This window comes from Dermochelys coriacea, chromosome 2 (genome assembly GCF_009764565.3).
Source record: "Dermochelys coriacea isolate rDerCor1 chromosome 2, rDerCor1.pri.v4, whole genome shotgun sequence".
Classification (NCBI taxonomy): Eukaryota; Metazoa; Chordata; order Testudines; family Dermochelyidae; genus Dermochelys; species Dermochelys coriacea.
The window spans coordinates 241,073,011-241,100,687 of NC_050069.1; the positions used below are offsets into that span (position 1 = coordinate 241,073,011).

At 42.9% G+C, this 27,677-nt stretch overlaps 1 protein-coding gene across 2 annotated transcripts in view; it reads left to right on the forward strand.

The window, feature by feature from the left end:
- ZEB1 (zinc finger E-box binding homeobox 1) overlaps positions 1 to 27,677 on the forward strand; it is a 216,275-nt gene that overhangs the window by 94,699 nt on the left and 93,899 nt on the right. The window lies entirely within an intron of this gene.

Below are 27,677 nucleotides of genomic sequence, written 5' to 3' on the forward strand. Positions count from 1 at the left end.
TTATCCTCATGGCTGCATCTGGTTCTGAACCCTGTAGGTTCAAGACACCTGCTCAGCCATCTTTCCAGAGACGGATGTACACATTTGGTGCCCAGTGTGCTTGGGAGAGGCTCGCATAGTATCTCCATACACCAGAGCTATAATTAAGCATTTTAGCTCCCATTTAGCCCAGAGATCTTCAAACTATGGGGCATGCTTCCGTAAGGGGATGTGCCCTATAGTTTGAAAATCATCATCTTCTGTCAGGAGATGGCAGATCAGAAGTTGGTGGGAGCTGCCTGGACTACTCGGGCCCCTGACTCTCTGTTCTATGAGATCTGGGATGCTGGTTGGCTGCATCTGCATGGCCAGCCATTCCACAGGCAGGGTGGGCACCACAGCTCCAAGCTGCACCCCTGACAAACTCTTGCCTCTGCCTCAAAGGAGCTTGGTGCAAGCCCTTGACACCCTCTGGTGTCTGTGTACTGGGAGGGAAACAGCTCTATGCCATACTCCCCACTCCCAGTCTGGGCCTCTGTGGGGGCAATGCCCCCTGCCCCAAACTACGCCTGTGGACTGTGGCCGACACTGCTGGGCTCAATCCTGGGAGGGAGAGGGAGGCACTGACGCCACTGGTTCCAATCCTGTGCTGCTGCATTTTTGTGCCCCTGCCAGCTCTGCACCCTGGATGGCTGCTCCTTTTGTCCCGCCCTGCCCTAGTTACAGCCCCACAATACACAATTTGCTAGGCCTTCACTCCTTGGATGAGGAAGAACAGACAGTTAAGCATGCAGACCACTAGGCTACTTTAAGATTTCAGTAGGAACATCTTAGCACTTCTTCTGGAATTTTGAGATCCATCTCTTTGTCTGCCAAGGACTTCTGTAAAGAGACATGAGATGCACCTGCCACCCTAGCCTTGGAATGGCCCTCAATGTTAACCCATGATCTACCACCTCAATGCAAATATCTACTCTAGCAGAGCTTCCCAACCAGGACTGTCCAATGCCTCAGGCTCCATTAAACCTGACTGACTACTCTGGTACCGTCATCTCTGTCGGTACTGTTGGTGGATCAAATGCTCTGTCAGTGCCCTTAGAGTCCACACCAATCAACATTGCAAGTGAGAGTTACGCAAACAGATCTCCTTGTTCCCCTGTTTTTAGGGACTCCAAAAGGAGTATAGGAAGGGAAAAAAAAATCATGATGGTTCTCCTTTTCCGTTGATATATATCACTTTTGGAGACTCTTAAGTGATCTCAGTGCTGCCTCTAGTATGCATCCCTTCCCAACTTGAGGCTCCAGTGACGCTTTAGTGCACATACCCCGACACAGTCAGGTTTCTCCTTTTATGTCTGGGGGATTTCTGTCAAAGCTTTTGGCAACACCTCTGCTGCTTGACTGTGCAGCAGTTTTTGTTGCTGGTTGTGACTGAGTGCTAAGAGAGGGAGCTTGAGCCAGCACTCTGGTCACTATTAGCACCAGTTAGGTCCCCCCAGAGAAGATCTAATTGCTCAGGGTGTGCTGATTACTAGGCCAGATTGCAGTTATAGGTAATTAGTTCATTAACATCCTAATAGGCAAGTAGTTTAAAAACATCACAGGAGCGAAGTGAACAGAGGGGTAAGTAGAAGAAAGAGAGAAGAGGCCTGATCAAGGGAGCCGCCTGTGTGAAGAGACCTTTTCCCACCTCCCCTTCTTGGGGGAGTAAAGCTGAATGACTGTAAATCATGTGCATGAGTATGAAAGGTGGTGATGTGAAGCGCTGTACATAAACTGCACAGTGGAATCTACTAAAGGAAGGTCTCTGAGTGGTGTGTGTGAGAGTAAAAAAGACAGGAGCAGAAGGCTGTGCCTCTATCACTGCTATTGTTCAGGAATATCCTTGAGGAACAAGGGATTGCCTTGGAATCGACCAGGCAAGCTCCTGCAACTTGCTGCAGAGAGCCTAGTTAGCTTTCCTTACCAAAAGCTGCATTTGTCTGGAAAGACTCAAGGAAGGGCCCCCTACAGTTGTTAATTGGGTCCTACATTCAGAAGTCAATGAAGGCTTTACTGAATGCTGCCAAAACTAGTATGGTACATTTAACACTGGTGATCACACTGACACAATACTCCTTCTGGCACTGTAGGCAAAGGGCACAGTCAGGTCTGTCATTCCAAGTAAATTACACGCTCTAGAGTGGATCAGAGCTGAAAAGCTGGAGGGTAAGTATATTTACAAGACCGTGAATAATTTTTCTCTTCTTCTGAAAACTAGTTTTTGTCTTTACAGTTATTTGCCAAAAGCTCCCTATACACTATAATCTTTAAAAAGCTATATTTCACTAGAATACAACAGAAAAGAAAGAAAACCTTGCTACAGTAGAAATGATTACTAATAGTATGTCCCCCGGCAGCATGCAGAGTACAGACACTGCATACCCAGGTAGAGTGGGTATAAATAGCAGTGGAGATAGCTTAGGCGGGTAGAGTGCCCTACACGCCTGAACTCCCAAGGAATATACCTTCCAGTACATGTGTCTACACTACTGCTTTTAGCTAGGTAGTGTACCATTGACTCCCTGCTACTGGAGGCTTTTCATGTTGCTTCCCTACTGCTGAAGCCTTTCCCTGTGGAAAAGCTATACAATGCAGTGACAAGTGCGGATACAGGCTGCCTTTCACAGTGTACACTGCCTTTACATGTGTAGTTGCATATGACTGGCTCTACACGCTGCTGTAAGTGTAGATATAGCTTAAAAGATATGCTATTAAATGCCAATCTGGGAGCTGTAATTGTAAAATGTAGGGTTGCCAACATTATACTCTCACAAAACCGAACACTCTTGCTTTGCCCCTGTCCTGCCCCTCCTCTGAGGAGCTGCCCCTCTCCGAGGCTCTGCCACCGCTCACTCCATCCCCTCTCCCTCTGTAACTCACTCGCTCATTTTCACCAGGCTGGCTCAAGGCGTTGGGGTGTGGCAGGGGGGTGAAGGCTCTGGCTGGGGTGTGGGCTCCAGGGTGGGGCTGGGGATGAGGGGTTGGGGTGCAGGAGGGTGCTCTGGGCTGGGACTGAGGGATTTGGAGAGCAAGAGAGGGATCAGGGCTGGGGCAGGCGGTTGGGGCATGAGGGGTAGGGATAACAGCTCTGGCTGGAGGGGTGGGGGCTGGGGTGGGGCTGTGGATGAGGGGTTTGGGATGCAGGAGGGTGCTTCGGGCTGGGATTGAGGGGTTTGAAGGGTGGGAGGGGGATCGGGGCAGGGGGTTGGGGAAGGTGTGCAGGCTCTGGGCGGTGCTTACCTTAAGTGGCTCTTGGAAGCTGCGACATGTCCCCGCTCTAGCTCCTACACGGAGGTGCGGCCGGGCGGCTCTGCATGCTGTCACATCTGCAGGTGCCGCCTTGCAGCTCCCACTGGCCATGGTTCCCGGCCAATGGGAGCTGTGAAGCTGGCACTTGGCGTGGGAGAAGCGCACAGAGCCCCCGGGCTGCCCCTACACCTAGGAGTCAGAGGGGGGAACATGTTGCTGCTTCTAGGAGCCGCGCGGAGCCAAGACAGGCAGGGACCCTCCCTTAGCCCCACTGCGTCACCAACCGGACTTCTAACGGTTGAAAACGGACACCTGGCAACGCTAGTAAAATGCCTTTTTTAATCCACACTGAAAAATATTTGCAGAGACAGTGGCTTGTACTCTAAGGCCCTGATTTTAGCAGAGCACTTAATCATGTGCTTAAAGTTAACCATGGGTGTAGTTCATTGAAGTAAATGGGATTATTTACATGCATAAAGTTAAATGTGTTCTACTGAGTGGGGCCTAAAGCAGTGTCTTTTAAAGTGTTACCACCGATGATCCATAATTAGTGTGCACTGAAGTATGTAAAGGCACAAAAAAGGTCCACTGTTTCATAGCGTGAATGTGAATTAATTGGGCCACAATGTCAGTGGTGGAAAAAGATTGGTCAGGTATGCAAGATTAAGCTCTGTAGCTGATATTAATATTGAAAAGGTTTTCTGATATGCTTACAAGTGCACAGCAGATCTATTGCATGTGGCCTTGGGCACATCTATGGCCTGGCTAGCATACAACAGTCTACATTTCTCAGAGCAGCAGTTACATAATCGTCCACATGGGTACTACTTGCTAGATGGAGTGACAGATTAGTGTCAAAGTAAGTGTTCCATTTAAGTCATTTGTCTAAATAAGACAGGGTACTATCTAACCTTAATTAGATATTTAATGACCACCTTTCACATCCCTTTAATGAAAATGAGCCTCTTAACGATCACTTTCAACTTATGTTTTCAAACACCTGTATGAGCACAGCAGTACTTACTATGCACTTCTGGTATGTAGTGCTCTAGTAGTCTGTCTTTTTAAGAAAGTGGCATTAGTATTAGCAAAATAGGTAGAGAACTGACATTTTGTTGGAGAATAAAGAACTGTCATCAACCATGCAGAATCAATTTGGCTCTGAAAGAGGGAACTGGATTCTTTTCTGGCATCATCAGACCCTGATTCAGTATGTGCAGAACTGCAAAGCAGTGTGATTTAAGCACATGCTTTAGTTTTTAAATGTATTTATGTAGTGTTCTAAATAGGGAAACTTTTCTGATTCAGGGCCTCAGTTTTTAATTGACTTCTAGTTCCTGGGTTTCTTTCCAGCTGCATTGTCTCCAGATTTTGCCTCATTTACACATGTTCAAACAGAAGGCAACATGGTTGTACTCATATAACTGAGGACATAATTTGAGTAGAAATGTGTTGCCCAGGTAATTAGGGATAGTACTTAGCCTGCAAAACTTATAGTTGAACACCCAGAAACCGGTTAGGTACTTCACAAGAGGAGATTAAGATTCAGACTTTGCATCAAAGTTCTTATAATCTAAGGTTGGACATGCATAACAAGTGGGCATGAAAAAAGGGATAAAAAGGGAGGGAGTAAGACTATAGCAAGAAAATACATATACATGATCATTCTATTCTTTTTTATTTATTAATAATAATAATCATGTTTATCATATAGCCTAAGGGCCAACCACGAATGGGGTCTCATTGTGCTAGGTGCTGTGTAAACAGTAGCGGATATCTCCTATTCCGAAAAGCTTATAGTCTAACTGGAAAAGACCGACACAGGATGGGGGGAAGGGGTAGAATATCCAGCAGAGTGAACAGTGTGTTGGCAGCAAATGTCACATTAGTCCTATGATTTTTGGTGGGAGGTGATAAGTTCAATGGATGGGGAAAGGGAGGGTGGGGATCCAGGACAGGGGAAAAGAGGGTAAGACGGGCATGTGTGGAGTGAAGCTGAAGTGAAGAGACAGTGAGGAAGTAGGAGTGGGAGGATTGGAGTAAATAGCCAATCAGCACAAGACAGAGAAAGTTCAGTCCAAACTATAGAAAGTTCTCCAACATCCAAAGGACCACATGTCCCTGCTTTGGCCACTTCTGCCACTATAGGCTGGAATCGGTGTCTGGCTTCTTTCTGTACTGTTCTCCCAAGCCCACATCGGGAGGAGAAAGGGAGACACCTCCTGAATGCTCAAGCTCCTACAGCTGTAGTTCTCAATCATTCGCCTGCGGGCCACTTGCGGCCCAATCAGCACAGAGCTGCAGCCTATGTGACATCCTCAGGATCATGCTGGTAGTATTGGATGCAGCCCACATAACACATTGTGGGCTGCATATGTGGCTCATAATGGTAAATAGGTTGAGAACCATTGCCCTTGAGTGTTTGTGTGAGGTTTCCCCTGCACCATTGAGGGCCCAGGCAGTGGTGCTGGGGGAGGTTTGGCTCCGGCTGGGCCCCAGCATAGCAGTCCCTGCTATGGCTGTTTCTGCCCCTACTGGCTGGAGTCTCTGGCTGGTTTACAGATAAAATAAATTTTTAGCTGAGTCTTGAATAAGGAGTGGGAAAGTGGCTTACAAATTTTGGAAGGGTAATCCCAGAGAACAGCATATGGTAAGGAACAGATGTAGAAGTAAGAAAAGAAAATGAAGGTGGCATCCGAGTACAGTTTGACTCTCACCCAGGTTGAGTTTGCTGAAGGTACAAATAAACCGTCTTTTTACTTGCAAGTTGAGCAATATAGAAATCATTAATAGTCAAATGTAAAGATCACCTTTACAAAGTCAATTTTGAGAACAGAATTCTACTGTAAGAACTTGTCATCTAGCCTAGTGAGCTATTACCAGAAATCTGTGCAGAAGTTTTCAGACACTTATTAGTCAGCATTTCTGTAAGCATAAGAACTGGAGGATGAAAAAGGAGAGGGAACTGGAATAAACTACATTTTATGATTTTTCTTTAAAGTTAAATAAAGACTTCTCTCAAAACAAAAATGGAAGTACTATATTTGAAGCAGAGAGCTCCACTTTTTGGGGCAAATAATTCTTAACTCCTGTGATATTCTCCATCTCAAGGATTTAGATGCAGTAAAACACCATGAAAAACAATCAAAATTACACTAAATGCATGACGAAAGTATTTTATGCTTAGTGTATAACATATTATCATAATGAGCAAACTATACATGGTCAAATATTGAAAGAATCTCATCCTTCTGACGAAGTCATCACCCACCATAATATGATCTAAAATGAGCGTGATCTAAATGTACAATGCAGAGAGGAAAGAATTTGTAAGAGAAACTGTACAAAGAGCTGAGTCCATATAACCTGGTGGTAGAAAGAAGGAAAACATGAAATATAGCTGCATTAAATATTCTTTGCTGCCACAAAATGGCTTCACCCACAAAAAAAGCCTAAATAACAGATTAATCCAACATCAATTCAATTTTCTCCTTTAGACTAGACGCAATTAAAAATCATGAGCAACAAATTTTTAACAGTTCTTTGTCTGAACCAAGGAGTGCTGCACCTTGAACCCAGCTGACTTCTATAAATAATTATTTCTCTTTCAAGGCCAATAAGATGCATACTTTTCCTTTCCTTTTAGTTTCCCATTCCCATTGCCTGTTGCGTGAAAAGACTTTTTGCTTTTAAAAAAATCTCTTCTGGCTTTGTGGACCTCAGCCTTGAAGAGGCCTCCCAAACAGGCACCTATACAGAAGGAGTATTATGCAAAGTGCTCAAGAAGAAACTGCTATGTATTTATTAAAAAGCCACCTTATCCTACAGTGCAGTAATAAAATTCAAATATACCTAGCAGAAACTTTTTTCAGTTAAATTAATAATATGGCAGGACAATTCCAAAATGAAGATTTGTATTTAAAATAAAGTTCCACTCATTTTCCTCTACATGCAACATTATTTTACTCAACAACAAAAAAGTAAACTAATACAGACTTATAAGTGATTACTAAATGCATTATTTTAAACTATGGCAAGATTGTGCTTCTAGTGGACACCTTATCAAGTAAAAACTAATTTAAATTATGACAATTTATTCCAAAATGATTGACATATTTTGAAACACATTTTGAACAAAAGGTTACTATATATTTGCAGGGAAATTCAAAATTAGTCATGCTTTTAGCATGCATATGAAGTGTGGTTTGTGAGTCACTGTCACCTGTTCCTTATTCATATTGTAGGGGTAGAAAAGAGATGACCTAGTCCCAGATGGTTAGAATTGGTTTCTTTCCAGTCTCTCCACCCAATTTTCTCATTTGTTACAATATACATAGAACAGTTGCATGTCTGGTCAGAGAAGTATTCTTAAAGTTTGTGGCTTTCCTTTCCTGTTAATTTACATTAAAGTTTCTCTGATACTAACATTTAATATGCTTAATATGGGCTATGATCATAATTACTGCTTTGCAGTAATTAAGATCAGTATGTTGGTGGCATCTGAATCTTGCCAAGTAATCATAATTTGTTTTGAAAGAAACATATTGCAACCAACTGTAATAGTTGAAGATCTTTATTCCAGGTCTGGATCACCATCTCTTGTGATAAAATTCATTGGGGGGCACTTAGGTGGAGGAAACTTTGCAAGGACACTCTTGTATATTTTCTCTCTGTGTCCTGTATAAACACACAAAACAACGACATTAAAAGAACAAACATTATTAAGATTGCAAAATCAAGCACTCAGAAATTAGAAAATGTCAGAATTAAGGTTGCCTGTGCCTTTAATTTGCCTCCCTTCTGTGTATGCATTATGATGATCTTCAATTACAAGATCACATGCTCTTATTCTAGAGGACCCCTGCCTCATTTAGTGCACTTGATGGATAGCGCACAGTTACTGAGCAGCTATTTATAGTTTATTTTATCCTCGTTGTTCAAAGAATGGCCCTAGCGCCTTATTTACTGCGCACTATTCAAATCATGCTCTGAATATAGGGTTGCCAACTTTCTAATTGCACAAAGCTGAACACCCTAAACCCACCCCTTCCCTGAAGCCCCACCCCCGTTCAGTACATTCCCAGTGGCTTGCTCTCTCCCACCCTCACTTTTGGTGGGCAGAGGTTTGGGGTGCTGGAGAGGGTGGGGGCTCTGGGGTGGGGCTGGGGATGAGGGGTTTGAGGTGCAGGAGGGGCTCCAGGTTTGGGGGGACTCAGGGTGGGGTTGGGGCTCGGGGTTGGGGCACATGCTTACCTTGGGTGACGCCCAGTCAGCGGCGCAGCAGGGGCGGGGAGGTGGGCTAAGGCAGGCTGCCTGCCTGTCTTGACGTTGCGTGCGTGCCAGAAGAAGCCAGCAGATCCACAGGCAACCTTAATTTTGACACTTCCAGACTTAAGTGTATGACTTTGCAAACTTCCGGGACTCTTAAAGACAAACTGAAAAAACAGAGATTCTCTTATGTGGCATTGCACTGGCTCCTACATGGTTCATCAGCAGGGTTGGAAACCTTAGATCACACAGACCTTGGCCACTTGAGCTAGTGGAATAACTGATAACAATAGCAGGTTGCTTATCCTCTCTGAAGACCGGCACTAGAGGGGAATGAGACATACGTTTTGCCAGTGGTTTTCACAGATGTTTGCTGATGCTAAGAAATAGTCAGACTCAGGAATTTTGGATTCCATTCCAGGCTCTGGTGGGGATTGTGCTATAGTGGACGCAGATTCTTTTGTCTCCCCCAAGCTTGACTTCTTCTGGCCCTTTCTCTTATGTCCCAGTCCTATCTCTTCCCCAACCCTGGATCTTGCCATTCACCACTCCTCAGGCTTTTCATCCCAGTCCCAATCTCTCTGCCTAGTCAGTCCTAGTTCCTTCTCCTGGCTCCTCAGCCAATCTGTCTTCCTACCCCATCCCTGGCTTCTTGTCCCAGTCTCTTTGCCAAAGGCAGATTATGGATTTGTGGGGCCCTGGGCCAGAGCAAGTGAGGGTACCCCCTGCTCTCCTGACCCTGCTCCCCAGCAGAAGCGCTGGGTGGGCGGAGCGGGGCAAGCCCCTACACCCCAACCCTGCTCCCTGGCAGGAGTGCAAGTCAGGCAGGCAGGCAGAGCGTGTCGGGACATGGGGGGGTGTCCATTTTTCCAGGGCCCCCCAATTGGCTGGAGCCCCAGTGACTAATCCACCACTACTCTTTTCCCAGCCAGTCGCAGTTCTCCCCACCACATTCCAGATCCTCGTCAGATCTGTCTTCTCTCTCCTCACCCCCATTTCCCTTACATTGGTTTCTAGTTCCAATGTCCTTGTCCAGACAATCCCAGTCTCCCTTCCTCTTGCCATCTTCTTGTCCAAATTCAGAGTACTTCCCCTGTTGCCCTTGCCTTGGCCAACCATCTGTATCTTCTTGCCTAGCCAGTTCCAGTCTCTTCCCTGCCAGTTCCAATGTCATAGACTCCTTTCCCCAATCTACTCCTTTTCCTTCCCTGCAGTCTGGCTTTTGTCTCCCCTGAATTCAGATCAGACAACTTTCTCTTTTACAGTGCCTGAGTGCCATCACAAAGATCATTGCGAACACAGGAGAGAGAGATGCCCTTCTCTCAGTTCCAGTGTCTGTCCCCACAAAGTCCTAAAGCAATTAGGAGCATTTATAGGTAAAGTCCAGCTTTATGCCTGTAGCCCTGGGCTGGAGGGAGCGTGCTCAGTCACTCTGTGGGGATGAGGCAGTCTCAGTTTGGTCAGCACAAGGAGCTGTGTGAGAGGTTCACAGATTCAGTCCACACTGAACTTCTTGGAGATTTTTAGCTATTAAATACTAAGAAATCTTTACAGAGCATATGCAAACTCTGATTTTTCAGAGGCTTATAACTTGGCTAAATTTGGATTTTCACAGAGGTAGCAAAAAGGAACATCTCTAACACAAACTCAGGCTTTCCAACAGTCTTGGGTTTTGGAGGGAGGGAATGGGCCAGACCTGAGTAGTCCTGTGTGCTGCTTTAACCGCTTAAAGGACTGGAAGTACATGAACTCTGCTCCCTGCCAAATTTCAAGCCCAAAGCACGGGGGCCTTAGAGTTTTCAAAGAAAAGGTTGCCAGAATTTTTTAACAGGCTAAAAATACCTGATTTTTTCCCAAAGCTGCTTTTCTCAGAAACAGCTAAACCATTTTGACTGAAAATTTCCAAAACAATTCAGCCTCAATGGTGAAACTTTGGCAAAATAATAAGCAACTGAAAAGAGAATCTTATAATGGGAAGTGTCAGTCAACCTTAATGGGTGGTACTACCAGCCCTGCCTATAATTCTATTCTATATAGGTTATTACACAGTTCTGTTAGGCAGGTGGAGAGTGTGTTGCTCTCTGCTCCCCCAGTAGCCAGAAAAACTGCCCCTCCCCAATCCTTGGGATCTTCCAAATGACAGGAGAACCTGTGTGAAAGTCTTATGACTCTGTGCTGACTCTGTCCTCAACAATCCATTTTCTCCCTTCTGCCTCCTTCCCCTACCCTCGGAAGTACAATTCCTTAGCAGGCAAGCTACCAGGGCTGTCTCTTGGCCCAAGTTGCCCTAGGGATTCCTCTCAAAGGGAAAGAGACTCTTCAGAAAAAAATTTACTCTAGGCTGTTATCTTTTCTCTGCGGATCTACTAGGGGATGATGTCTGCCCCATAACCCTGCCTCCAGCTATCATGGGGCCAACTCACTCCCTCCCTATCTGCTGGCGGGATCCTGACTCCATGCAGTGCATTTTCTGGGGTTCAGGGAATTAGAGGCTGTACCCATCCTCCCCTTCCCTGTGTAGAGAAAGTTGCATCTACATATGTCTATATCTTTTCCCCAGTATGTTTTTCCTGCATTGTCAAATTTTGCCTTAAAATAAAAATACTATTTTGTAACAGCAAACAGAAGCAATAGTAAAGCTATTCGAGAATTCTGAAATTTTTCTCAAGAACCACCTTTTACTTTTTAGGAGGTACCAACTAATATCTGTGCAACTGAATTGTCACATTTCAGAAATGTTGTTCTGCTTAATGTGTGGAAATAATGCACTTTTTTTACACATCTGTTTTGAATTAGAACCTCCTATGAATGAGAAACTGCTGTTGTGAAATGCTTATTACACATGGAGAATAAACAGGAAAAACTAGAAGTATTAGTATGTAATTTAAATGATGACTTAAGTGGCATCATAGAGGCTTGGCGGGATAAATTTCAAGGCTGGGTTATTGGTATAGCTTGTTCAGGAAGAACATGCAAGAAATAAAGGGAGGCGTTACTTTATACATCAAGAATGTACACTAGTTCTGAGGTCCAGAAGGAGGTGAGAGGCAGACAAGTTGAAAGTCTGTGGGTAAAGATAAAATGGGGAAAAAATAGAGCTGATGTTATGTTACAGGTCTGCTATAGGCCATCAAATCCGTAATAGGAGGTGGATGAAGCATTTCTAGAACAAATATCAGAAACATACAAACCACAATACCTGGTTGTAATTGGGGACTTTAACTACCCAGGACATCTGTTGGAGAAGTAATATGGCAAAACACAAAATTTCCAGTAAGTTCTAAGAATGTATTGGGAACAACTTTTTGTTTCAGAAAGTGGAGGAAGTAACCGAGGGATTTTACACTTGATTCCGACCAATTACACAAGTAATTGGTTGTGAATCTGAAGGTGGAAGGCATTTTGAGTGAAAGTGATTATGAAATGATGATTTCATTATTCTAAGGAAAGAGGCCATCAGAATAAGGACAATGGACTTCAAAAGGCAGACTTTAACAGACTCAGAACTGGTATATAAGGTCCCATGGGAACAAAATCTAAGGGATAAATAAGTTCAGGAGAGCTGGCAGTTTCTCAAGGAGATAATATTAAACGCACAACTGCAAACTATGCCAGTGTGAAGGGGAGAGAGAATATTAAGAGATCAATATGGTTCCATCAGGAGCTCTTTAATGGCCTGCAAATCAAAAAGGAATCCTAGAAAAAGTGGAAACATGGATAAGTTGCTAAGGAATACAAAAGAATAGCTCAAGCATATAGGGACAAAATCAGAAAAGTTGAGGCACAAAATGAGTTACACCGAGCAAGGAACATAAAAGGTAATAAGAAAAGGATTTTTATATACTTTAGGAGCAAGAGAAGAATGAAGGAACGTGAAGATGTTCTATGTGGTGGGGAAGGAGAGACCATAACTGAGACAATCGAGAAGAATGAGGTGTTTAATGCCTATTTTGCTTCTGTCTTCGCTAAAAATGTTAGTGTGACTAGATACTCACCACAATTTAATATTAACAAAGGGGAAGAACAATTAAAGAATGTTTAAATAAGTTAGATGTGTTCAAGATGTCAGGGCCTGATGAAATTCATGTTATGGTACTTAAGGAACTAGCTGAAGCAATCATGAAACCATTAGCAATTATCTTTGAGAACTCATGGAAAAAGGGCGAGGTCCCAGAAGACTGGAGAAACCCAAATGTAGTTTCTATCTTTAAAAAGGGGAATAAAGAAGACTCATAGAATTATAGACCAGTCAGATACGGGAACAAATTATTAAACAATTTGTAAGCAACTACCGGATAATAGTGTTATAAGGAATAGCCAGCATGGATTTGTCAAGAACAAATCATGCCAAACCAACCTCATTTTCTTCTTTCACAGGATTACTGACATAGTGGATGCAGAGGAAGCTGTAGATGTGATAAATATTGATATATATTTGTAATAAGGCTTTTGACACAGTTCCACATGACATTCTCATAAGCAAACTACGGAAATGTAGTCTAGATGAAATTACTGTAAAGCGTGCACAACTGGTTGAAAGACTGTACTCAAAGAGTAGTTGTTCATGGTTTGCTGTCAAACTGAGAGTATGTATCTAATGGGGTCCTGCAAGAGACAATCCTGATTCCAGTTCTATTTAGTATTTTCACTGATCACTTGGATAATGGAGTGGAGAGTACGCTTATAAAATTTGCAGATGACACTGAGCTGAGAGGGGTTGCTAACGCTTTGAAGAACAGGATTAGAATTCAAAACAACCTTGACAAATTAGAGAGTTGGTCTAAAATCAACAAGATGAAATTCAGTAAATACCAGTACAAAATATTGCACTTAGGAAGAAAAAATCAAATTGTAAAACTACAAAATGAAGAACAATTAGCTAGAAGGCAGTGCTGCTGATAAGGCCCCGGGGGTTATAGTCGCTCACAAATTCAATGTGAGCCAAGAACATGATCATTCCCCTCTGCTCAGCATTGGTGAGGCCTCATCTGCAGTACTGTGTCCAGTTTTAGGCTCCACAGTACAAGAAGGATGTGGAAAAATTGGAAAGAGTCTAGCGGAGGGCAACAAAAATGATTAGGGGGCTGGAGCACATAACTTATGAGGAGAGGCTGAGGGAATTGGGGTTATTTAGTCTGCAGAAGAGAAGAATGAGGTGGGATTTGATAGCTGCTTTCAGCTACCTGAAAGGGGGTTCCAAAGAGAATGGATCTAGACTGTTCTCAGTGGTAGCAGGTGACGGAACAAGGGGTAATGGTCTCAAGTTGCAGTGGGGGAGGTTTAGGTTGGATATTAGGAAATCTTTTTCACTAGGAGGGTGATGAAGCACTGGAATGCGTTACCTACGGAGGTGGTGGAATCTCTTTCCTTAGAGGTTTTTAAGGTCAGGCTTGACAAAGTTCTGGCTGGGATGATTTAGTTGGGGATTGGTCCTGCTTTGAGCAGGGGGGTGACTAGATGACCTCCTGAGGTCCCTTCCAACCCTGATATTCTATGATTCTATGAATGTGATGCAGTTGCAAAAAAGGCTAATATCATTCTGGGATGTATACAGGAGTGTCGTATGTAAGACACAGAAAGTAATTGTCCTACTGTATTCAGCATTGGTGAGATCTCAGATGAAGTACTGTGTCCTGTTCTGGAGGCCACACTTTGGGAAAGATCAGGCTAAACCGGAGAGAATCCAGAGGAGAGCCACAAAAAGTATTAAAGATTTAGAAAACCTACCCTATGAGGAAAGGTTAGAAACACTGGGCATGTTTAGTCACAAGAAAAGAAGACTGAGTCGGGGGGACCTGTTAAGTGTTCTAATATGTTAAGGTCTGTTGTGGAGAGAATGGTGATCAGCTGGGATACTAGAAATCCATTTGCCATGAAAAAAAAAACAGAATTTGTGTTTTTACAGAATATCTTTAGTTTTTACATTTTGTGAAAAAATAAAATAGTATATTACTCCTTAACTAAATTTTACTGAAAATACCAGTGTCACTTATTCAAAGCACACAACCTATCCCTCTTGAATGCTCTTTAAATTTACATAGTGAAACATACTACAATAAACTGCTTCCAATGTGTAATGGTTACTTCTGGGTTCTTGTTTTAATGCATCTCAAATTTCACTTCAGCCTCCAGACGTGAGTACAATAGAACCTCCGAGTAACAATAATCTCGGGAATGGTGGTTGTTCGTAACACTGAAATGTTCGTAACTCAGAACAAAACATGGTGGTTCTTTCAAAAGTTTGCATTTGAACATTGACTTAATATAGCTTGGAAATTTTATTATGCAGAAGATAAATGCTGTTTTTAACCATCTCAATTTAAATGAAACAAGCACAACAACAGTTTCCTTACATTGTCAAGTCTTTTTTAAACTTTCCCTTTATTTTTTTTAGTAGTTTACATTTAAGACAGTACTGAACTGTATTTGTTTTTTTTTTCTCTCTACTGCTGCCTGATTGTGTACTTCTGGTTCCAAATGAGGTGTGTGGTTGACCAGTCAGTTCATAACTCTGGTGTTCCTAACTCTGTGCTGTAATTAAAGTTATGAAAAGATGCCAGAAATTTTAAAAATCACCCATAAAAACTGTGTCACTTAGTTTGGAAAGGACAAATTTCATATTGATGGTAATGTGCTGTTATGTACTGTATGCAGCATGACTGTAGATTACATTTGGAGGCAGACAATTGTAGAACACATGGAAAGTGCTAAACTGAATGAAAAGAAACAAAAGCAAGAGGCTGAAACAGCAGGGCCATCAACAACAGTAAAGAAAATGCACTGTGAATAGATTAATATTAATTTAATTATAAGGCTTGATGGCACTGGTAGGCTTCAAACTTCCTTAAACATTGTAAATATATCAATAAAACATGTTCAACTGATATATTGTGGCTAGGGAAATTAAAGTTCAGTGTTTCATTTTAATTGCAGAAAAGGGGAGATTTTTATGTTTTGGGTTTTTTTTTTAATCAGACAATTTTTTTTGTTTTTTATCACAGAAAAATAGATTCCCTGCTGATCTCTTGTTCCCCTTGTCTGTTGAAGGGAGGACAAGAAGTAATTGGCTTAATCTGCAGCAAGAGAGTTTTAGGTTAGGTATGAGGAAAAGCTTTCTAACTATAAATGTAGTTAAGTTTTGGAATAGTCTTTCAAGGGGAGTTGTGGAATCCCCATCAGTGAAGATTTTTAAGGACAAGTTGGAGAAATACCTGTTAAAGATGGTCTATTTATTTGTTTATTTTGTCATGCCTCAGCACAGAGGACTGGAGTTGATGACCTCATGAGGTCTCTTCCAGTCCTACATTTTTATGATTCTGTGATGCTCAGAGTTAAGCACTGAAAATATGTATACTTAGAAAACCAAAACCTTTATGTACTAATATGGGTGAGTGAAAGTTGATCTCAGCGTTTAAGCTTCTCTTTTAGAGATTTCATTCAAGTCGATTCAAGCTTCACTTTTTACCACCATTTCACTGAAGGCCCAATCAATACCTGAAACCCACAATAAATAATTTCTATACATCGCTATTTGACCTAAACTTATTTTCTCCTCATTTTTAAAAAAAAGATGGAACGCTGATCCAAACTGATCTGTAGATAATTGGCTGATTTTCCCAATGTCTATCACCTTTGCCCCCTCCTTTTTTAAGAGTACCATTTATAATATTTAAATTTTGGTTTTTCAAACATGCATTTTATACATTTAAGAAACTTTTCATTCTTGATGCAGACCAATACTATATTATTGTCCATAAAACAATACTTTTTTGGCATTTGCTGTTGCTGTATAGTATATCTTCCACCTTTTGCTCTGTACGTGTCTGTCGCTGATATAACAGTTAAACTATGTTTGTGGATTTACTATGACTTCCTCTTTAAAACTACATAATCTGAAAAATATTGCATTTTGTAACCTTATTAATCTGAAATTTGTAAAAATTTCAAATGATATATCTTGGGTTTGATGCAGAAAGTTAGGATTTCCAAATGTATGTTAGTACTTATGGCTGGAATTAGACCTTAAAATCCAAGAAGCAGCGCTATATAAATTTTTAAAAAAAAGTTATTTGATTTCATCCACTAGATTTGGGGTGCATCGTCCCCTCTCAAATCCAGCCTGAATAGAAGGCAGTTGAGGATTGATTGATATGCATCATGATTAGTTTCTCTATCAGTTTATAGGTAATATACAACAGAGACGTTGGTCATTAGTTCTTTTGGTCTATCGGTGTTTTCCCTTGCTTGGGAACATCTACAGCCTTTGCTCTGTGCCACGCTTTTGGGATGTGATAGTCTTGGTTATGACGATTCAAAATTGGAGCAGCCAGCTTTTGGTGATTCATCTCTCACTTTGGGCCAAATTGTTGTGGATGTTATCCAGCCCAGGAGCATTGTTAAGATACAATTGATGTATAACCAGGTCGAGCTGTTGATCAGTAAAAGCAGCCATCAGATTTGTGTCCCCACTTGGAGTCTGCCATCTATCAGCAACAATCATTTTAACTGCATGGCTGAAAACTTTCTCGATTAGGAGAAATTGGCCACTAGCAGTGATGCAATGCAGTTTAGTGTGACTGGATTTTCCCTCTTGATCAAACTAGATGTCCACTCAGTCTCTTAACAGTTTGCCAGGGTTTGTGACTGGAATGCATGAAGTTCAATTTGGAGACAGGTTTATTTCCATTGCTCTTGCCTGATTTGATCTAGAAGGTGAAAAAGGTCTCTACTTCTGTCCAACCCCCCCTCCCCCGCCCCTCAAACAGCCTATTCATTCTTGGTGGATTTAAATTCTTGATATAGTCTGGTTTTATCAGATGACCATCCAGGAATGAATTGTTGATCAAATCAGTGAAGCGTACATTTCTTTTTATCAGCCAGAACTTGCTGAAAGTTTTGTAGACAGCACTGATATGGTTCCGAATACTGATTCCAAGTCTTTACCCACAAGAGACTCCAACTTGGATTGGAACAAATCCCAGCTTGTCTTCTGGAAATTGCACCGAGGTTTCTGGGGGGTCACTTTTACTTGGAATTTGCATGTCTGCTGTGATCAGACATGGCTAGTGCAAGGAACAAGGAAACATATCAAGCACTTAAGGCTGCATGACCACTAGAGGGTGTTGTCCAGTTCAAGGAAGGAACCTGAGGTCCATCTTTTATTCTGGGTGTGGCTACTTATGATCCTACAGAAACTGCAGATTGACCATCGATGCCCACTCCTCTAGCCTTACTCCATCCACACCATCATCAGGGTATCCCTGGTGGGAATAGTGGGAATTTTAAATTGCCACAGTGAACTAAAGATCCTGAATAAAAGGCTCCATTGGATGTTGATTCCTTCTGACTGTATTTCTTTCACATTTTATGATGAGAACTTGAGCTCAGATTTTGCATTTTGTCAACTTTAGCTTCAAGTTCTTTATGTGACTTGAGATGTAGAAAATACATTTGAGTCAGGAAAGAAAGTTGGTATAGTCCTTATTGACCTGACAGCAATCTGAGACGCTGTAGCATGTTGAGCTGATTGCCAAGCTGCCGCAGTTACTCCTTATAGGCCAATGGTGCTGTTCATCCAAGAAATGATCAGTAACCAAAGCTTCATCCTGAAAGCCGGGGAGAAAGTCTAATCACCTTAAATGTGTCTGTAATTGCCTTCCACAAGGGTCAGTTTTGGCTGCCCTTTTGTTCAGTATCTACATATATAACTGACCTGAAATGCAGGACAAGAAGTATGTGTATGCTGATGATTAAGGCTATGTTTTAGTCACAGGTATTTTTAGTAAAAGTCACAGGCAGTAAACAAAAATTCACGGCCTGTGACCTGTCTTTTAATATATGACTTTTAATATATACCCCTAACTAAAACTTGGGCAGGAGGGTGGGGCCATGGGTGCTCAGGGGGGCGGTCCAGGGGCACTATGGGTGCTGGGGAGCCTCCCTGTTGATGCTGGGGAGTAGGGGAGCTGAGCCACATTGCTGGTGCTGGGAGGGGGGATTGGCGGGGCTTGCAGGCTCCCTACCGGGCTCCAAGTCCACGTGTCCCCACAGCTCCGGCCAGGAGGGCTCCAATCACTCTTCCCGCCACAAGCGCTGGCTCCGCAGGTGCAGCTCCCATTGACTGGGAACCGCAGCCAATGGGAGCTGCAGAGGCGAGGCCTGTGGGAGCAGGCAGCACACGGAGGCCCCTGGCCTCTCCTTTGCCTATGCCAGTGGGAGCTGGGAAGCCCCCCCCACCCCAAAGTAAGCCCCCCTCAACACCCTGCCCCCAGCCTTGAGCTCCATCCCACACACCCAAACTGCTGCTACTGGCTCAGGGGCTGCCTGGCCCGGGGAGCCCCTGAGCCAGCAGCAGCCGCTGCAGAAGTCATGAAGAAACTCATGGAATCCGTGACCTCCATGACAGACAAACAGCCTTACTGATGATCTCTGTATTGATGGCACTGGAAACTATTTCCATAGGATTGAAGAGAATCTCAGCCAAGACATAGACATTTTGACCACTTACATCCAGCAGTGAAGACTAATCCTTAGTGAAACCGACAGGGCAACTACTTTCTTTCTAAACAGTCATCTTGACAGTCAATCCGTCTCAATCTGTGTACAAGGACAGTTACATTCCATTCTAACCAATTATCACATACTTGGGAGTAAAACTTGACTATAGCCTGAGATACCAGCCTCACCTGGAACACCTGAAAATGAAGATCTTTGTGTGCTGCCTTGATACAATAACAGTCAAAGACCTCCTAGGGAGCAGACCCTTCAGTCCTTTGTACACGTGTATTGGGCCTGGTGTTTGCTTCAGCTGAATACTGCTCTGCAGCTTTGGGGGTGCAGTTGCCATGCTCATCTTGTCAAAATGGAGCTGAATTCAGCCATTCGTATTATTAGTGGCTGCTTGCATTATACCCCAACCTGTAGTTCATAGGCGCCGACTTCTAATGGTGCCAGTGGGTGCTCGACCCCTTTCTGCTCCTGACTCCACCCGTGCCCTGCTCCCATTCCAACCTCTTCACCAAAGTCCCTGCCCCAACTCTGCCCCCTCCCTGCCCCCATTCCGACTTCTTCCCCAAATCCCCGCCCCAGCCCCGCCTCCTCCCCTGAGCGCGCCATGTTCCTGCTCCTCCCTCCGCCCTCTCGGAGTTTGTTACAGCTGTTTGGCGGTGGCGGCAAGCGCTGGGAGGTAGGTGAGGAGTGGGACATGGTGCCCTCGGGGAGGAGGTGGTGGAGTGGGGTGGGGAGCTTGGCTGCTGGTGGGTGCAGAGCACCCACTAATTTATCCCCAAGGGTGCTCCGGCCCCGGAGCACCCATGGAGTCAGTGCCTATAGTTTGTATGTGCTAGTGCACGTTGGTCTGTCATAAGATGCAATTACTGTTAAGTCTACTAGGAGAGCTATGACAGATGAAACAACCTATTATACCTCTGGTTGAAGCCCCATTTTCAGACAGGAATCAACACATAGCACCAATTTGAAGATTTTGTTGCATTCATAGAAAGGATTAGAAGGAGTGTTTGTAAGCAAGACGTGAGAAGTAATTCTTCCATTCCAGTCAGCGTTAGTCAGGCCTCAGCTGGAGTACTGTGTCCAGTTCTGGACACCACCCTCTGGGAGGGATATGAACAAACTGGAGAGAGCCCAGAGGAGAGCAAGAAAAATGGTTAGTTAAAGTTGTAGTAAACCTGACCTACGTGGAAAATTTTTGGGTTTGTTTAGTCTGGAGATGAGAAGACTGAAGGGCGACATAAGTCTTCAAGTACATTAAAGGTGGTTTTAAAGAGGAGGATGATAAAGTGTCCTCCTTATCTGCTGAGGATAGAACAGGAAGTAGCGGGCTTAAATTGCACAAGGGAGATTTAGGTTAGACTTCAGGAAAAAAAACTCCTAACTGTAAAGGTAGTGATGATCTAGATCAGTGGTTCTCAACCAGGAATACAAGTAACCCTGTAGGTTTGCAGAGGTCTTCTGGAGGCACATCAAATCGTCTACATATTTGCCTAGTTTTACAACAGGCTACCTAAAAAACACTGGTGAAGTCAGTACAAACTAAAATTTCATACAGACAATAACTTATTGATACTGCTCTATATACTATACACTGAAATGTTTCAGAATAGCAGCCGTGTTAGTCTATATTCGCAAAAAGAAAAGGAGTACTTGTGGCACCTTAGAGACTAACAAATTTATTTGAGCATAAGCTTTCGTGAGCTACAGCTGATGAAGTGAGCTGTAGCTCACGAAAGCTTATGCTCAAATAAATTTGTTAGTCTCTAAGGTGCCACAAGTACTCCTTTTCTTTTTGCGTATTCACTGAAATGTAAGTACAATATTTATATTCCAATTGATTGATTTATTTTATAATTATATGGTAAAAATGAGAAAATAAGCAATTTTTTCACTAATCGTGTGCTATGACACTTTTGTTTTTTATGTCTGATTTTCTAAGCAAGTAGATTTTAAGTGAGGTGAAACTTGGGGTATGCAAGACAAATCAGACTCCTGAAAGGGGTACAGTAGTCTGGAAAGGTTGAGAGTCACTGATATAGATAATACTTAGTCCTGCCTCAGTGCAGGGGACTGGACTAGATGACCTATCAAAGCACTGGCACTGACTTTTGTTTTCGCCACTGGGTGCTCCTCTCTGCGTAAACTGTGGGCGAGGCCTCAGGGAAGAGGCTGAGTGAGGGTGGGGTCTTGAGGAAGAGCGCAGGCGGGATCATGTGGGGAAGAGGCCGAGCAGGAGTGGAAGAGGGCCAAACTGGGGCAGGGCTTTGGGGCAGAGCAGGTGGTGGGGCCCACAAAAAATAAATCTGGCCTTGTGGGTACTAAGCACCACCAACTTTTTTCGGTGGGTGCTTGAGTACTAGAGCACCCACGGAGTCAGCACCTACATATCAAGGTCTCTTCCAGTCCTACATATCTACAATTCTGTGATCCTGTGGACCTGGGTGTGGCACCATGTCTAATCTCTAGACATCCCTTTGCTAAGGCATATCATGCACTACTAGAGAAGAGCGCTACTGGCCCTTTAGCATACACTACTGTTCAGCACTGCTAGTGAGTGGAAGCATCTGTGGGGAAGAGTTTAACACACTAAGTAAATTCAGGAATCCATCGCTGTATGTGCCTTCTTGTCCACTTGATCATAGATCCTGGACCAGGCTACTCTGGCTCATGCAGAGTTGCCACAACTATGTACTAAATTGGCCTGGTCTCCTCTCTATGTGGAGCAGCATTGCAATCAGCAACTCCTGTTGTGGAAGAGTGCCAACTTGACATCTGGATGGCAGTTTATGCCTTGCCTAGCCTCCCTTCATTCAAAGGCTATCCTTTAGTTACAGAACCTAGACTCAGAGCTCTGATGTCTGCATATGAGAAGACATTACTAGATATTTGTTAGTGATAATTTTTAACGAGCTATACATATTTTTAACTAAAGTGCAAAACATTTGTTTTTGTCTACAGATGGTTTTACACAGGATATTTTGGCTAGTAGTAGGCAAGTGATTTTTTGCTTAGAAACTTTGCTAACAATGATGTTTTACAACAATTTGCTTATTTCATCTTCCAATTATTTTTCTTTTATGCTGATGGTTAACTTTTATAGGAACTGTCTTTCATTGGGTTTCATTGTGTATTTGAGCTTCCTATACCTCACTACAATGTGGTCCTTTTAAAACCGTGATCCAGATGAGCTTTTGCTAGACCATTTGGGCACAAAGGGTAAGAATGATCCTGTTTGGGCTTGTTTTTGGCACAACTTCAAATTCTGAAAGTTGTCATAGTTGCAGCTTTACACTGCAAGTGACTCTGTGAGTTAAGCATTACAAATCTGGAAAACAGCAGGAAGCAGCTTCTAAAAATAACATTAAAGATTTCCTTATTCCCAAGTATTAATCTACAAAAATCTATACTGCCCTCATCTGTTCTTTGCATTCGGTTTAAAAACTTCTGTTTAAACTGACTTTTCCTTTTAACGTCACAATTCAAACTGAATGATTGCTGGCTGAACTTGTTTAAAAGTAAATACTCTTATTTACTAGAACCAATATTTGATTAGTCTGGCTAGTATAAAGTATTTAGGAAAAGATGCTGGTAGTGTCACCTATAGTTAAGGTTGCCTAATGCTTTCCTTGATATAAGTATCTGAAAACAGGACTTTAACTTTGCCAAACTGTAACTATTTGAACTAAAAATATTCATGCCTGGTGTCTGTCTTGAGCTTTTTCTTTTTTTTTTTTTTTTCCCAAGCCTCAAAATGCTGAAAATAAGGGTCGGATGGGGGTGGGGAATGTTTTTGCTCATGTTTTAAAAAAAATGTAAACTATTTTGGGAAGATCTAGGGTTCTCCATGTTTTGGAACAATTTGCTGGAGGGGTTGTCCAAGGGCAAGAAAGATTCATTTACCAATTTCTAAGACTGAAAACCACCATTTGTACATACTCGGCAGAGGTTTGTGAGATTTTAGAAGCAAAATTCTCTGAAGATTCTGTCAGCACTGAGGAAGGCTGTCCTTTCAACTTTTGCTCCTGGATGTTGGGGCCACTGGGGCACCAGGCACTAGAACTGAGAGCTTGGAGAGAAACTTTGCTGTGCTTTGTGCTTCCCTTTCTGTGCCCAGGCAGCATTGAGGAGAAAGAGGAAGTAGCCTGACCCCAATGCAGAAGAGCAAGAAGTCAGAGGAAAGGAGTGGGGGAATGTGGGGGGAATAAGGGATAGGATAGGAGAAGAGGGGGACAGGAGCTGGAAGAAGTGATGAGTCTATAACCCCTAGAGAACGCTCCCTTGCAGTACCTGTAATTAAAAGCAGGGTCCCTGGGTCCCAACATTTTTTCTGTTGTAAAGTAAATAGCTGTTAAATCCCACTAGCAAAGGGTCTCATTCCTCTCTCCAGTGACTGGTTCGTATAGGATACGTCTGCCCTTCAAGCTGGGGGAGTGAGTCCCAGGTGGAAGAGATGTACTGCTCTAGCTCTGATTGAGCTACCATGCTAAAAATAGAATGTAGCTGTGACAGTGCAAGTGACAGGAAGGACTAGCCATCCCAAGTACATATGTACTTGAGGTGGCTAGCCCCTCTCCCTGCTGACCTACACTCTATTTTTAGCAGAGAACTAGCACAAGTGTGTCTCCTTAAGATGGAATTTACATTTCCAGTTTGAAGTGTAGACATACCCATAGTCTAATAGCCTACCGCTGCTGCCAGTTATTCAATTACCTCAAATTGTTGAAATCTGTGCTGTAGATCTAAAGGTTCTAATGCTGCTGATGACCTATGTGGCGGTCAGTATGGTTCAATCTAATACAATTTATTTGTACAAGTTTGCTTCTTTTTTTTTTAATTTTTAGGAAATTACATTTAAAGATCATCAGATTAAAAAAACATTAAGGCTATAACATCAAATACTCAAAAGTTAAGAAATGCCATATATAAGCAATGCCAGATTACCTGTGTAATATTAATTCAACCCCCGTTGTGCATATGCATTGTGATAGTCTTTAATTGCATGATCACATTCATTCAAGATGGAGGGTGTTTGGGAATGAATCAGGGTCGGGTACTGGTACCTTGGTCCAGATTTTCAGAAGTATTTATCGCTCACAGTAACTGAGATTTAGTTTGAATTTATAAAGTGCTATAAAATGCTAAGCCCCCCAAAGCGCAGTAAGCCCAAATATTGCTGAAGCTGGCCCCACATTCCTAAATATTGGTGGAGCACGGGCACCATGGGCCCATATAACCCACCGCCATGCAAGTGTAGGAATCTCAAGTGTAGCATACAAATTAGTGGCCACTTCAATGGTTTTGACCTTAATCATCTTATGCTTCATTTCCCCATCTGTAAAATGGAGATAATACCACCTATTGTCATAGGATGTTGTGAAGATTGATTAATGTTTATGAAGCACATAGATATTATAGTGATGAGCACCATAAACAAAGCTCATGATTAAATTAATACTGTTTTCAGTGCAGGAACTGGATGGTGTGTGGTAAATAAGGCCTGGGACCACACATTGAATAATAGGGATAAAAAATAAATATTGATTAGCTACCTTTTCAGCAAGCATGCTGTTCATCCTATGCACTGAATGATATAGGAGTAATGAGGAAAAAATAGTATGTGATCATTTAATTAAAGACTATACCATAATGCATACATACAAGGGGCCCAAATTAAGGTTCCACAAGCAATCTTAATTCTGGCACTTCCTAGCTTTTGACGGCTTGACTTTGCAACCTTAATATTCGTTTAATGCAATTTTTTTGTATGTAATTTGTATTGTTGTAGTTTTCACTGGTTGTTCTCACTACAGTTTCTTTGCATAGTTTCTTTTATAATGTTGGCAAGGTTTATATAGTTCACATTGTCCAGAAAACGTAATCTGAAAAATCAGATGTGCATATTTGCTTTTCAGTCTTCATCTAGTCCCATGAAAATCCAAGTCCTGTTACCATTCCTGTCATGTTTCTGCAAGTGAAAGTTTTAACGGCCCATCTTCTCTTACTGAAATCAGTACTTTATTAGAGGGACCAGCAGCGGAAAGGTTGTTGGGGTTTTTTTATTTATTTTTTTAAAAGTAAGAATAGGGTGTGGGTTGTTTGTTTTTTAAACAAACAGGTAAGGTTCATCTTCCTCTTTTTCATTGTTAAAAAAAACTCACTCTTTCTTTAGTTCCCTTTTCATTCTACATCCATGGTACTGTACATTTTGTTTCCTCACACAGTTATTACTTGTTGCGACACTGCTTCAAGAGATTGGAGTTCATTACAGTTTCAAACTAAAAGCAGCTGTTTCAGGATCTGAAATTTTCATATACCAGTTAAGCTTTTCACACACTACTGTTTTCTTTTTCTTTCTTGCTTGCTTGCTTGCTTGCTAGCTACCCATTGAAACCACTAACTCCTCTACTCCCTGCTAAAGTATCATTCATGATCTGCCTCCTAATATTTCTAGCAGTACTATATTACAGCTTACTGTGCTGTATTTAATTTAGTATCTGGCATAATAGAATGCTAGCTTGTGATACTATTAGAATTTATACCACAGAGAACTCTGAAGGCTTTAAAAATATACATGAGAAAAAGATAATACCCACAGTGTTTTTTCTAGGATTTGGAGAAAATGAGATTTACTTGTACGAAAGTGTTCTAAAAACACGGTATAACATTAGTGATATTTCATATCCACTAATGGCTCCTGGAAATGTCACTTAACTGATCACACATTATATCCCAATGTGTTTACATAGAACTCTCCATTTATTTCACTGATATGGACCCAAGTATTTAGAGTTCTGTTGGCCTTGTTTTGCCTGGCCCTACATCCAACCTGATAACACTTCTCTGTCTCTCTGTTGAGAGTGGCCTAACTAGGGCCGGTGCAACCACTAAGCAAACTAGGCGGTTGCCTAGGGTGCCAAGTGGTTGGGGGCAGCCAAAAGCGCACTCCAGGGAAGGCGGTGGAACGGAGGTGAGCTGGGGCAGAGGGGCGTGGGGAGGGCCACCTGCAGCAAGTAAGGCGGTGGGAGGGGGTTACACAGGGAAACCGCTCCCCACCCCAGCTCACCTCTGCGCCGCCTCCTCCCCTGAGCTCTGCCCCACTCTGCTTCTCTCCCTCCCAGGCTTGCATGCCTAACAGCTGACTGACTCTGCAAGCCTGGGAGGCGGGAGAAGCGGTGGTGTTCTCGGAGAGAAGGCGGAGCCGAAGTGAGCTGGGGCGGGGAGTTGAACCACTCTGAACCTCTCATTTCTGTCCTCACCCCAGAGCCCTCACCACCTCCCACACCCCAACCCCCAGCCCAGTGAAAGTGAGTAAGAGTGAAGGAGAGTGAGTGACAGAGGGAGGGGGGATGAAGTGAGTGGGAGGCGGAGCCTTGGAGAAGCATGGGCCAGGGGCAGGGCAAGGGTGTTCAGTTGTATATGATTAGAAATTTGGCAACCTTAATGGAGGGGGGCAGTCCAGGGGGGAAAGAATGAAGGATTCTGGTATATGGAGGAGGGAAGAATAGGGGACAGAGAGCCCTAACATGAGAAGGGGTTGTGGGCTGTAGTCCTCATGGGAGTCCATGAACCAGAGGGTGATAGGAAGGTGATACACAGAGAGCTAGTTGGGAGGAGGGTGGATGGAGGGATGCAGGGAGCACCTGCAGTGAGGTGCAGTGAGCTCTGCCTACAGAAGCAATGAAGTGTACGACCATCTAGTTTAAGTATCACAACTTTTTAACTAGACATCTTTGCATGAAAAACAGACATTAGAAATGGAAAAGACTTGTTTGATCATCCAGTTTATCACACTGCCAATGCAGGTGTGTTCCTGATAGTACATTTTTCTAGTCTTTATCTAGTTGAGCTTTAAAACTTCCAGAACAAGAGGGTTTTCTATCACTTAACTTGAGGAGATTTGTGGCACCTTAGAGACTAACAAATAGTCTTTAAGGTGCCACAAGTACTCCTTTTCTTTTTGCGAATACAGAGTAACACGGCTACTCTAGAACTTGAGGAGACTGTTCCTCATCTGTACCATAATGGATGGGTGTGTACAGGATGGGGCCTAATATTTTGTTGACTCTTCTAAATTTCATCCCATTAATCCTAATTATAGTCTCTTGTCCATGAGGGTGCTACAGCACTAACTGTTAACACTTAAGAAAATTCTAGATGATAGATCCCACCCCCTGCATTTCTGTTAGCTAAACTCTTTCATCTCTTAGCCTTTCCATACAATTCAATCCATCTACCTCCTAACTAGTTTCCTGCTCTTCTCCCTCCTATGTCAATAGCTTTCTGGTAATGAGGCGCCCAGAATTACATGTATTATTCCAAGCATGGTTGTGCAAGAGTCAGAGAGAGAGGGACTATCATTGAGATAGTTCTTAGACTTGGTATTTCAGAATATTCAGCCCATAATCTGCTTTTTTGCTTCCATGTTACATTGCAAAATCATCATAGTGGCATTGAGTTACGCTATGTCTACACTTAAACTGCTAGAGCAACACAGATGCAGTGCATAGTGCTTCAGTGTAGTTACACACTACATGGAAGGGAGGAGTTCTCCTTTACCACCTCTCAGGGAGGTGGATTGCTAGGTCAGCAGAAGAGTTCTGCTGACGACCTAGTGCAGTTTACACTGAGGG